Source organism: Syngnathus floridae, chromosome 4, assembly GCF_059516105.1.
Source record: "Syngnathus floridae isolate MCC-2025c chromosome 4, RoL_Sflo_1.0, whole genome shotgun sequence".
Lineage (NCBI taxonomy): Eukaryota > Metazoa > Chordata > Actinopteri > Syngnathiformes > Syngnathidae > Syngnathus > Syngnathus floridae.
In genome coordinates, this window is record NC_142416.1 from 7,281,083 (window position 1) to 7,290,000 (window position 8,918).

The following is an 8,918-nucleotide window of genomic DNA, read 5'->3' on the forward strand; positions in this document are numbered from 1 at the left end:
CCCCAAACTACCCTACACGCACACAAACAAACGATATACATATATAGGCGGCTCGGTGACGCACTGGGTAGCACGTCCGCCTCACAGTTAGGAGGGTGCGGCACAGTTAGGAGGGTGCGGGTTCGATTCCACCTCCGGCCCTCCCTGTATGGAGTTTGCATGTTCTCCCCGGGCCTGCGTGGGTTTTCTCCAGGCACTCCGGTTTCCTCCCACATCCCAAAGACATGCTTGGTAGGCCGATTAAAGACTCCCAATTGTCCGTAGGTGTGAGTGCGAGTGCGAATGGTTGTTTTTCTCTGTGTGCCCTGCGATTGGCTGGGAACCGGTTCAGGGTGTCCCCCGCCTACTCCCCGATGACGGCTGGGATAGGCTTCAGCATACCCGCGACCCCGTGGGGACTAAGCAGTTCAGAAATCTCTCTCTCTCTATATATATATATGTGTGTGTGTGTGTGTGTGTGTGTGTGTGTGTGTGTGTGTGTGTGTGTGTGTGTGTGTGTGTGTGTGTGTGTGAGTGTGTGTGTGTGAGGAAAAACTCATCTTAATCTGAACACATATAAAGTCGAAGTCAGTGGTTAGACTGATTGCATTTGACTTTTGAGATTACGCTGTACGAGAGTAACAAGGTGGGAGTCTTTAGAATCAAGGCCAACTGAGGTGACCAGATTGATGCAGGTGAAGCTTGATCTGGAGCCTTAACCAGATAGTTAGTACCTTGGTCTGTGTTATATAGAAAGGAAGTACTCTGAAATGAAAGCACTGGCCTTTGGATACTATTTATTTGTAGTGACAGTTTGGTTCTCCTTAGACATTGCCCTGCAGGAGAGGTCAACCGTGATGCATAGCTCTGTGTCTTTCTTGTGTGCAAAATAAGGAGGTACAGGAGACTCTCTCTTTGCATAACATTTGGTTAAAAGGCAGCTGGCAGTCAGATGTGATTACACACCTACTAAGCCTGTGCATAATTCATGTCACAATTTAAATCCCTTATAATTAATTTAGTTGTCAATATAATACTCACCATTATCGATTAACTTTACTATAATTGCGGCTTTAGCAACGAAAAGATTTCCTGCTGGGTGGTTACTGATGCAAGCAGAGCAGCAAGGTATCACTAAGAGTTGGTAAAACTCACAAGAGTAAATTTGCCATAGGTTATACAGTAATCCCTCGTTTATCGTGGATAATTGGTTCCAAGACCACCCGTGATGGGTGAAAATCTGTGATGTAGAGAAAATATATTGTTACAATATCCATAAAAGACTTTTATGAACCTTTATTGTATTTTATTGTATTTTTAAACAGTGTATATAGTACGTTTAAAAGTTTTTTAAAAATACTATATACCCTTTAGTAAACATTTTAAAGTCAAACTGATTTTTATAAATATTCTTTATTCAAATAAATAGGAAAATAAAGAAAAAAAATAAGAGTAAATATATACAATACCCGCACAAAACTTTTATAAACCTTTATTGTAGTTTTATCCACTTTATTGTTTTTTAAACACTTTTTGTAGTTTTAAACACTTTTGTAAAAGTCAAACTGGCTTGCAGAAACATTCTTATTCATTTAAATCCATCCATCCATCCATCCATCCATCCATTTTCTGAACCGCTTAGTCCCCACGGGGGTCGCGGGCGTGCTGGAGCCTATCCCAGCCGTCATCGGGCAGTAGGCGGGGGACACCCTGAACTGGTTGCCAGCCAATCGCAGGGCACACAGAGACAGACAACCAATCGCACTCACACCTAGGGACAATTTGGAGTCTTCAATCGGCCTACCAAGCATGTTTTTGGAATGTGGGAGGAAACCGGAGTGCCCGGAGAAAACCCACGCGGGCCCGGGGAGAACATGCAAACGCCACACAGGGAGGGCCGGAGGTGAAATCGAACCCGCACCCTCCTAACTGTGAGGCGGACGTGCTACCCAGTGCCCCACCGAGCCGCCCCTTATTCATTTAAATAAATAAGAAAACAAATATTAGTAAACATATCGTTACGATATCCGCACAAGACTTTTATGAACGTTTTTTGAAGTGCAAACATGTCTGGCTCTTCTCTGCTCTTGCGTGCTAGCCGACTGATGCGCCCAGCGCGATGCACATCCGCACAAGACTTTTATAATTTTATTTTGATACACTCTATTATACTTTTAAATATGTTATTGTATTTTAAACTTTTTTTAAAACATTTTAAAATATCACAGCCCCTCTCTGCTCTTGCGTGCTGGCCGACTGACGCGCCCCCACGCGAGCTCATCCGCACAAGACTTTTATAATTTTATTTTTAAACACTTTATTGTATTTTTAAACATTTAAACATTTTGAAGTGTAAATGTGTGCTCTTGCGGTGCTGACTGGCTGACGCACCCCGGCGGCCCAGCGCGAGGGCATCCGCACATTGCTCAGAGGCAGACCCTGTGATGAGTACTCATTGTACTCAATAATATTTTCCCAATTCTTGGACGGCAGTGCTTTTTTCCTACGTGCACGGTTACGCTCATTGCCGTCCTGACTGTTTCTGCACGGTGGTGCATTTTTCCTTCGTGTGCAGCTGTGTCACATCTCTGCTCTCGCCCTGCTGGCCTATGGCATCACACGCCCTCCATTTTTGTGTTTGACAATTTCTATCTTTAGAAGCCAGGTTGCTTTTCTTTCTTTTACTTTTTTGAAGTTCGTACTCGCATTCTGCACTAGGTGCGTCCATTGACCACTCACACAGTCGGAAAACTATTTGCACCAAAAAGTAACGACCAGTGTGTGAGGGTGCAAGGAGTACATGGTAGCATAGCATTTTTCACTGTCAAGTGAACATGGAATAAGTCTAAAACATGAAATAAATTAAACAATTAAACTCAAAATGTGCATTTAGTCATTGAGTTAAGTCTGTCAAATAATGAAGTTGTGCTTTGATTATCATTTAAGATGAATACCAATAGATCAATGAATAATTGATTTAATAGATGGGGTACCAGCATTTTGAAACAGACATGGCAGCAAATATGTATGTAACTGCTTCCTTTATTTTCTATACAGTATACTAAGTGCTGTGATACATTTTAAAATTCCCAAAAGAAACTTGTGCATTCCGCAGCAGACTGTTTTTTTGCTCAGGTTTTCAGCATGACCAACTGATTGCTGATCACCGTGGCATAGAAACGCAATGCCACACACACACGAGCTGTGTCCAAATTCACAGGTTGCGTCCTCAGAAGGCCGTTTTTTCTGCAGTTTTTTTTCAGGCTACATGACGTCATTTCTGGAGCGACCCGACAGCACGTCACGTGACACATGAATGCAGCCTCAAAACTGGCCTTCTTTTCTCTGGTGACGGGCTTGTTTCTTATATTTACTTTTTAAAATGTAGAGGGGATTAACAGTGAAAGTATGGTGCTTTTATAGCCGATTTAATCTGAACTTCAGAACACTTTTTGGCTATAGTCTTTGATTTACTTTGATCATGCTCCTAGTATAAACTGGTGATTTATAAGTGTGTGCACGTGTATGCGTGTACACATTAACAGACAGGCGGCCATGTTAGCAGGGGTGACATTTCCATAGCAGGCAATGCATTGACTAATTTCTAACCAGTGTAACCTGTATGCAGTTACGAAGAATGGCCCAGAACCAAAAACAACCCCTATGGAAATGGAATGATTGGAATGAAACAATATATCAAGAACTAACTGTAAAAATGGGGAATCAAGGTCTGGTGTTACTGGACTAGTCTATGACTTTGAAGTATAGACTGGAAAAGGGACTGTCCCCAGTGAGCGTGGACTTGGTATTGCAGGTGAAGTTGTGCTTCGTCTCATATCAGACATTCCAAACAGACTAAACTACAAATTTTTCTTCAACAACTGGTTCACTTCCCCTGAACTCATTGTGGAACTGAAGAAAATGGGAATTGTAATAGTTGCTACCATCAATTGTAACCGTCTCCGTGGATGTACCCTCAAGATTGACAAGGAACTGTCAAAGGCTGGGTTTAGTGGTAATTTTTTTTTTGCTGGTTATTCTTTTTTCTTGATGTTAATACTCCCAAGGTCATTGTGCTAAATGTTATTCACTGCAATCCTTGCCGTTTGTTTTTTTGAACATACCATAAAAGGGTAATATCTACTGATCAGGTGATTGTGGTGGTGTAAGTGGAGTTGTTTTTTGCATTTCTTGATGATAATACTCCAAAGTACACTCTGCTAAAAGCTCTCCACAGGAATCATTGCTGTTTATTTTAAACTAGCCTTCTGAACATATCATAAAACAGTAACATTTTGGTGAGGTGGTTGCTCAACCTTGAAACTTGGTGGAATGATAAACAATAATACCATGCAAAAAATTATCTCATGTGGGCTCTGCTTGGTAACAGGTTACATGGCTGCTCAAAACTAAAATACTAAATACATTTTTCAGTAACTGCTGTGTACGATGATACTCGGTTGGTTTAAGTATGAGACTACAATAACCAGACAGTACATAATTATAAAACTTACATGATTAACACATACGGTCAAATGGCAGCCATATGCGAGCTAGTACATGGAGTTGGCCTTAAACCCTCCTATCGTCCTAGGGGTCAATTTGACTCCATTCAATGTTTATCATTCAAAAAATAGTAGTTGACTTTTATTTTCTTGCTTCATATTTCATGACTTTTCCTAAATTGATGGGGACAACTGATCTGTCATAAATGATTTATTTTTTTTATGATGATATTTTTTCAATGTGCTGAACACATCTTGCACACATTGGTCGTCCTATGGGGTCAGTTTGACCCCAAGTTGCTTAAGCTGTTACAACTTCTCTGTCAGTGTGTGTGACCTAACATTCCAACAGCTGCAGGTGCAGAGTTGATACATTTGAGTTGATACATTTTATTTATTGTATTTCATTTTATTTGTTTATTTTTATTTATTGAATTTTTCAATTACCACGCGCACTTTGAGATTTCCTGTGCCATGGGTATGAAAGTGTGTGTGTGTGTGTGTGTGTGTGTGTGTGTGTGTGTGTGCGTGTGTGTGTGTGTGTGTGTGTGCGTGTGTGTGTGTGTGTGTGTGTGTGTGTGTGTGTGTGTGCGCGCGCGTGCATGCGTGTGTGCATGTGTGTGTGTCCTACTGTACTCACACTTGCCAAAGGATATTGATGGTTCATGCAAAATCATATTCCATCCATCCATTCGTCCATTTACTATACTGCTTGTCCGCACAGGGGTCGCGGGCGTGCTGGAGCTTATTCCAGCAGTTATCGGGCAGTAGGCGGGGTACACCCTGAAGTGGTTTCCAGCCAATCACAGGGCACACACAGAGATGAAGAACCGTTCAAGATAAATTAATTGTAATTTAAAGATTTGACCTATGGGTGGCGCTCGAGAGGTCAGCCCACTGATTTTCATGGGGTTATTTATGTCTTCAACAATTAAAGTGCCTTTCACAAATAGTTGGCCAACAAAATTCTGTAAATTATTTTCCATAGGTAAATGTGCCTGGGGTCGAATTGACCCCAAGGACCAAATGTGTGATTATTTTTTTAGGATGATAGGAGGGTTAATCTGAAATTATCAAATGAGCAGGAAGGGGTTTTGACTTATTTGTAAGTTTCATCAACTGATCATCATCATCAGACTCTTCAGTGGCATTGCAATATGCAATATGTCATGGGATCATGACTGATGAGGGTTCTGTTTTATGTAGAACTTCCTCTGAGGTTTTGATACCATATGAGCTGTGGTAAGCACACCACATTCTATATATTCATCTGCTTATTTTCCCTTCAACTTGTTAAAGGGAAATGTGCTTTTGGGAGTTTGCAAACATATTTTTGAGGTTGTGTTAAACTTATAATCATATTAATATCTAGTATTGGAGTGCTCGTGTGGATTGGTGGGGGCCGAGGAATGTGCAGGCAAACTGCATGAACTTGTTTTCTTCGAAGTGTTGTGGAATAGGCCCGGATAGGGAGTACCGGAGGAGACCACCTCAAGGTCGGTGAGGAACGAGAACAACAGCACGTCTATGAGACCAAGCTTCGAGGGGAAAACCCAACCGTCTGACCTCAGCGACACCTGGACCGGGGAGGAGATGGCCATCGACCAATCATCTCACAATATTTTGCATGCTTTAATATTCATATTGTGTTTCTTTAAAACTGGGCAACCCGGAAGAATGTGTCGTCTTTTGGTGGTCACAAAAACGCACGAGTTTTAGTGTGAGGGACCCGGGACCCAGGCCTGTATTAGTGCGCTTTGTCAGGAATAAATAATTGGTAAATTTGGTCTAATTGATCTACTGGTCTTCTCTTTGACAGAACGAACTCGCAGAATTGTTAGGTGCGCCAGTGTGTGGATTAGGACATAGCAATTTATGTGTTAAGTGTTGATCGCAATTTGGAGTCAGATCAATAACTAGAATCCGTAACCTAACATTGTCCAGTTAGGGGTCACCACAGCGGATCACCGCACCAGACTGATCCATCATTCCTATCATCATCTTCCATTCCAAGTCTATTTATCTTCTACTCTGTAACACCAACTGCCTTCCCTCACTGAATCAACCAACTTTTTTTTCCATCTTTCTTGAGTTTTCTTGCCTGACAGCTCCTAACTCATCACCCTTCTTTGGTTCTATCCTTCCTTTGGATGTGTCAGAACCATTTAAGTCTGTTTTCTCTAATTTTGCTACTAAAACATCTAGGCTGTCCCTCAGTTGAGCTCATTTCTAACAAACTCGGTCATTCCTTTAGCCAACATCAAAATCTTCATTGCTGTCACATCCATCTTTGCCTCCTGTTGTCTTTTCATTGCTAGAGCCCTAAATCATGGCTGACCGCACCACTGCCTTGTAAACCTTTCCCTTCGTCCAAGAAGATACTCTTCTGTCACATAATGCAGCTGACACATTCCTCCACTTTTTTCCACACTCACCACTGTGCTGGACTGCTGACCTAAAGCCATGCTATCTCTTCTTCCTGTATCCTCACTCCTCCCCCCTCATTACTCTCCATTTATGACAAATACTCGTACTTTGAACGGATCCATACTACAATGTCATCTTTTTTCAGCAGATGTACTGTGCTAGTTCTACACCAGATTGCAATGTGACCGCATTTCGTCAGCTGCATTTTAATACACTATGTAATTAGATCTTAGTGGGGTTTTAATGAGATGCAGATGAGCCAGCTGACCCTCTTTGAAGGTACATGTCGTCAGTTAAGGATATGGGGGTGAGGGGGAAGGAACATTGCATGGATGTGATTGAAGCAAAAGGACTTTTACAGAAAGAAAATGAAAAGTCATCGCATTTACTGTTTTGAAACCATGAGCAGCATGTGAGGGAAGATACTGCATCTTTGTCTTCCAAAACGACATCTTACTCTTAACTATTTATCATCCATCCATCCATCTATCCATTTTCTGTACCACTTTATCCCCACAAGGGTCGCGGGCATGCTGAAGCCTATCCCAGCAGTCATTGTGTAGGAAGCGAGGGAAACCCTGAACCGGTTGCCAGCCAATCTTCAAGGCACACAGACACGAACAGCCATCCGCACTCACACCTAGGGGCAATTTGGAGTGCTCAATCTACCTATCAAACATGTTTTTGGGATGTGCGAGGAAATCGGAGTGCCCAGAGAAAACACAGGCGGGCACGGGGAGAACATGCAAACTTCATTATGAATAATGAAGTGAACAAGTTAATTGTAAAATTTGTGTAGAAAATGAACTTTCCTAGAGTGTTTTATTAGACATGTTCAATAAATACTGTTCCAAACATGTTCAATAAATGCTGTTCCAATTTCAAAAACATAATCGTGTAAATAATTGTAATTTCAATAATGAACAAAATAAGGGTGATTATGATTTTTACCCACAATCAAGCGGCCCTCCGCCGGATTAACACAAACAAACTGACTATTGACAACGACGAGTTTATTTTGAGGGCCCATTTTGTTTCTTTAATGGTTCTGTGAATTATTTCTTGAGCATTACTACTTTGCGCACTTGCCATCACTGCAATTCAACTCATAATTTAGGGATTTAATACAGGCATACACACAATGTCTCGCTGTAATGTTCTTGACAGAGTTATGAGACTAGGAAAATTCAGATAATACCAGGTTAACAGTGTACTGGGAAACGTTTTGGCAAGAGGATAAAAATAAGGAAATTCAAGCAAACTGTTATAGAAGTGAATTTTGAAACTCTGATAGCTCTGCTTTCTGTGTTTTGATACACCCAGCCACAGTGCATCTGTTAAGCACATTTGCTTAAATGTTGAAAATTTGTTTGAAAACAACAGGACGCAGATGAGGAAAGACAGGAAACTATAGAAAATGTGCTGACACCACTCAGGATGTGTCACAGCCAGGCAGAGGGGGCCAGCAAGAGCAGTGGCAGATGACGTTGAGATAGGAAAACCATAACTAAAACAATAATAATGAAATAAATTTGCCATCAACAACTTTGGTCGGCATAATCTTGGCTGCTGTACAATAATATAAATAACAGATTAATTTTAAAAAATCAGAAGGAATAGAGGGGACAGAAATTTATTACAATTGTCCATGTATTTGCAAATGCTCATAAATAAACGGGTTGAACTTTCCAAAGTGTATAAATTCCTTCGATACTGAACAATATGTCAAAGTGGCTCAATTTGTCCTGCAATAAATTAGACTATGCTGAACAAGCATGTTTCATAGCACAAATTAACATGACAAATATTCTTCATGAATATAATTGGATTTAGCTAGGTACTCTGTTATGAATGTTTACCCGGAGGAGCATCTGACTCTGTGGGACATAAATCAAGGGACATGCTCTCTTCCCCAGCCTTGTGTATGTGCTTGCACACCTGCACACGTGTGTGTGTGTGCGTGTGTGTTTATATGCATCGATGCTTGAACCCACTTCAAAGATAAGT

The 8,918-nt window shown here is 41.2% G+C and overlaps 1 long non-coding RNA gene across 1 annotated transcript in view; it reads right to left on the reverse strand.

Annotated features, from left to right (window-relative positions):
* Positions 1–8,388: 8,388 nt before the first annotated feature.
* LOC148398658 (uncharacterized) overlaps positions 8,389–8,918 on the reverse strand; it is a 17,016-nt gene continuing 16,486 nt past the window's right edge. Inside the window, exon 3 of the long non-coding RNA XR_015858051.1 lies at positions 8,389–8,918. This exon is cut by the window's right edge and continues 787 nt beyond it. This is a non-coding gene — a long non-coding RNA (uncharacterized LOC148398658).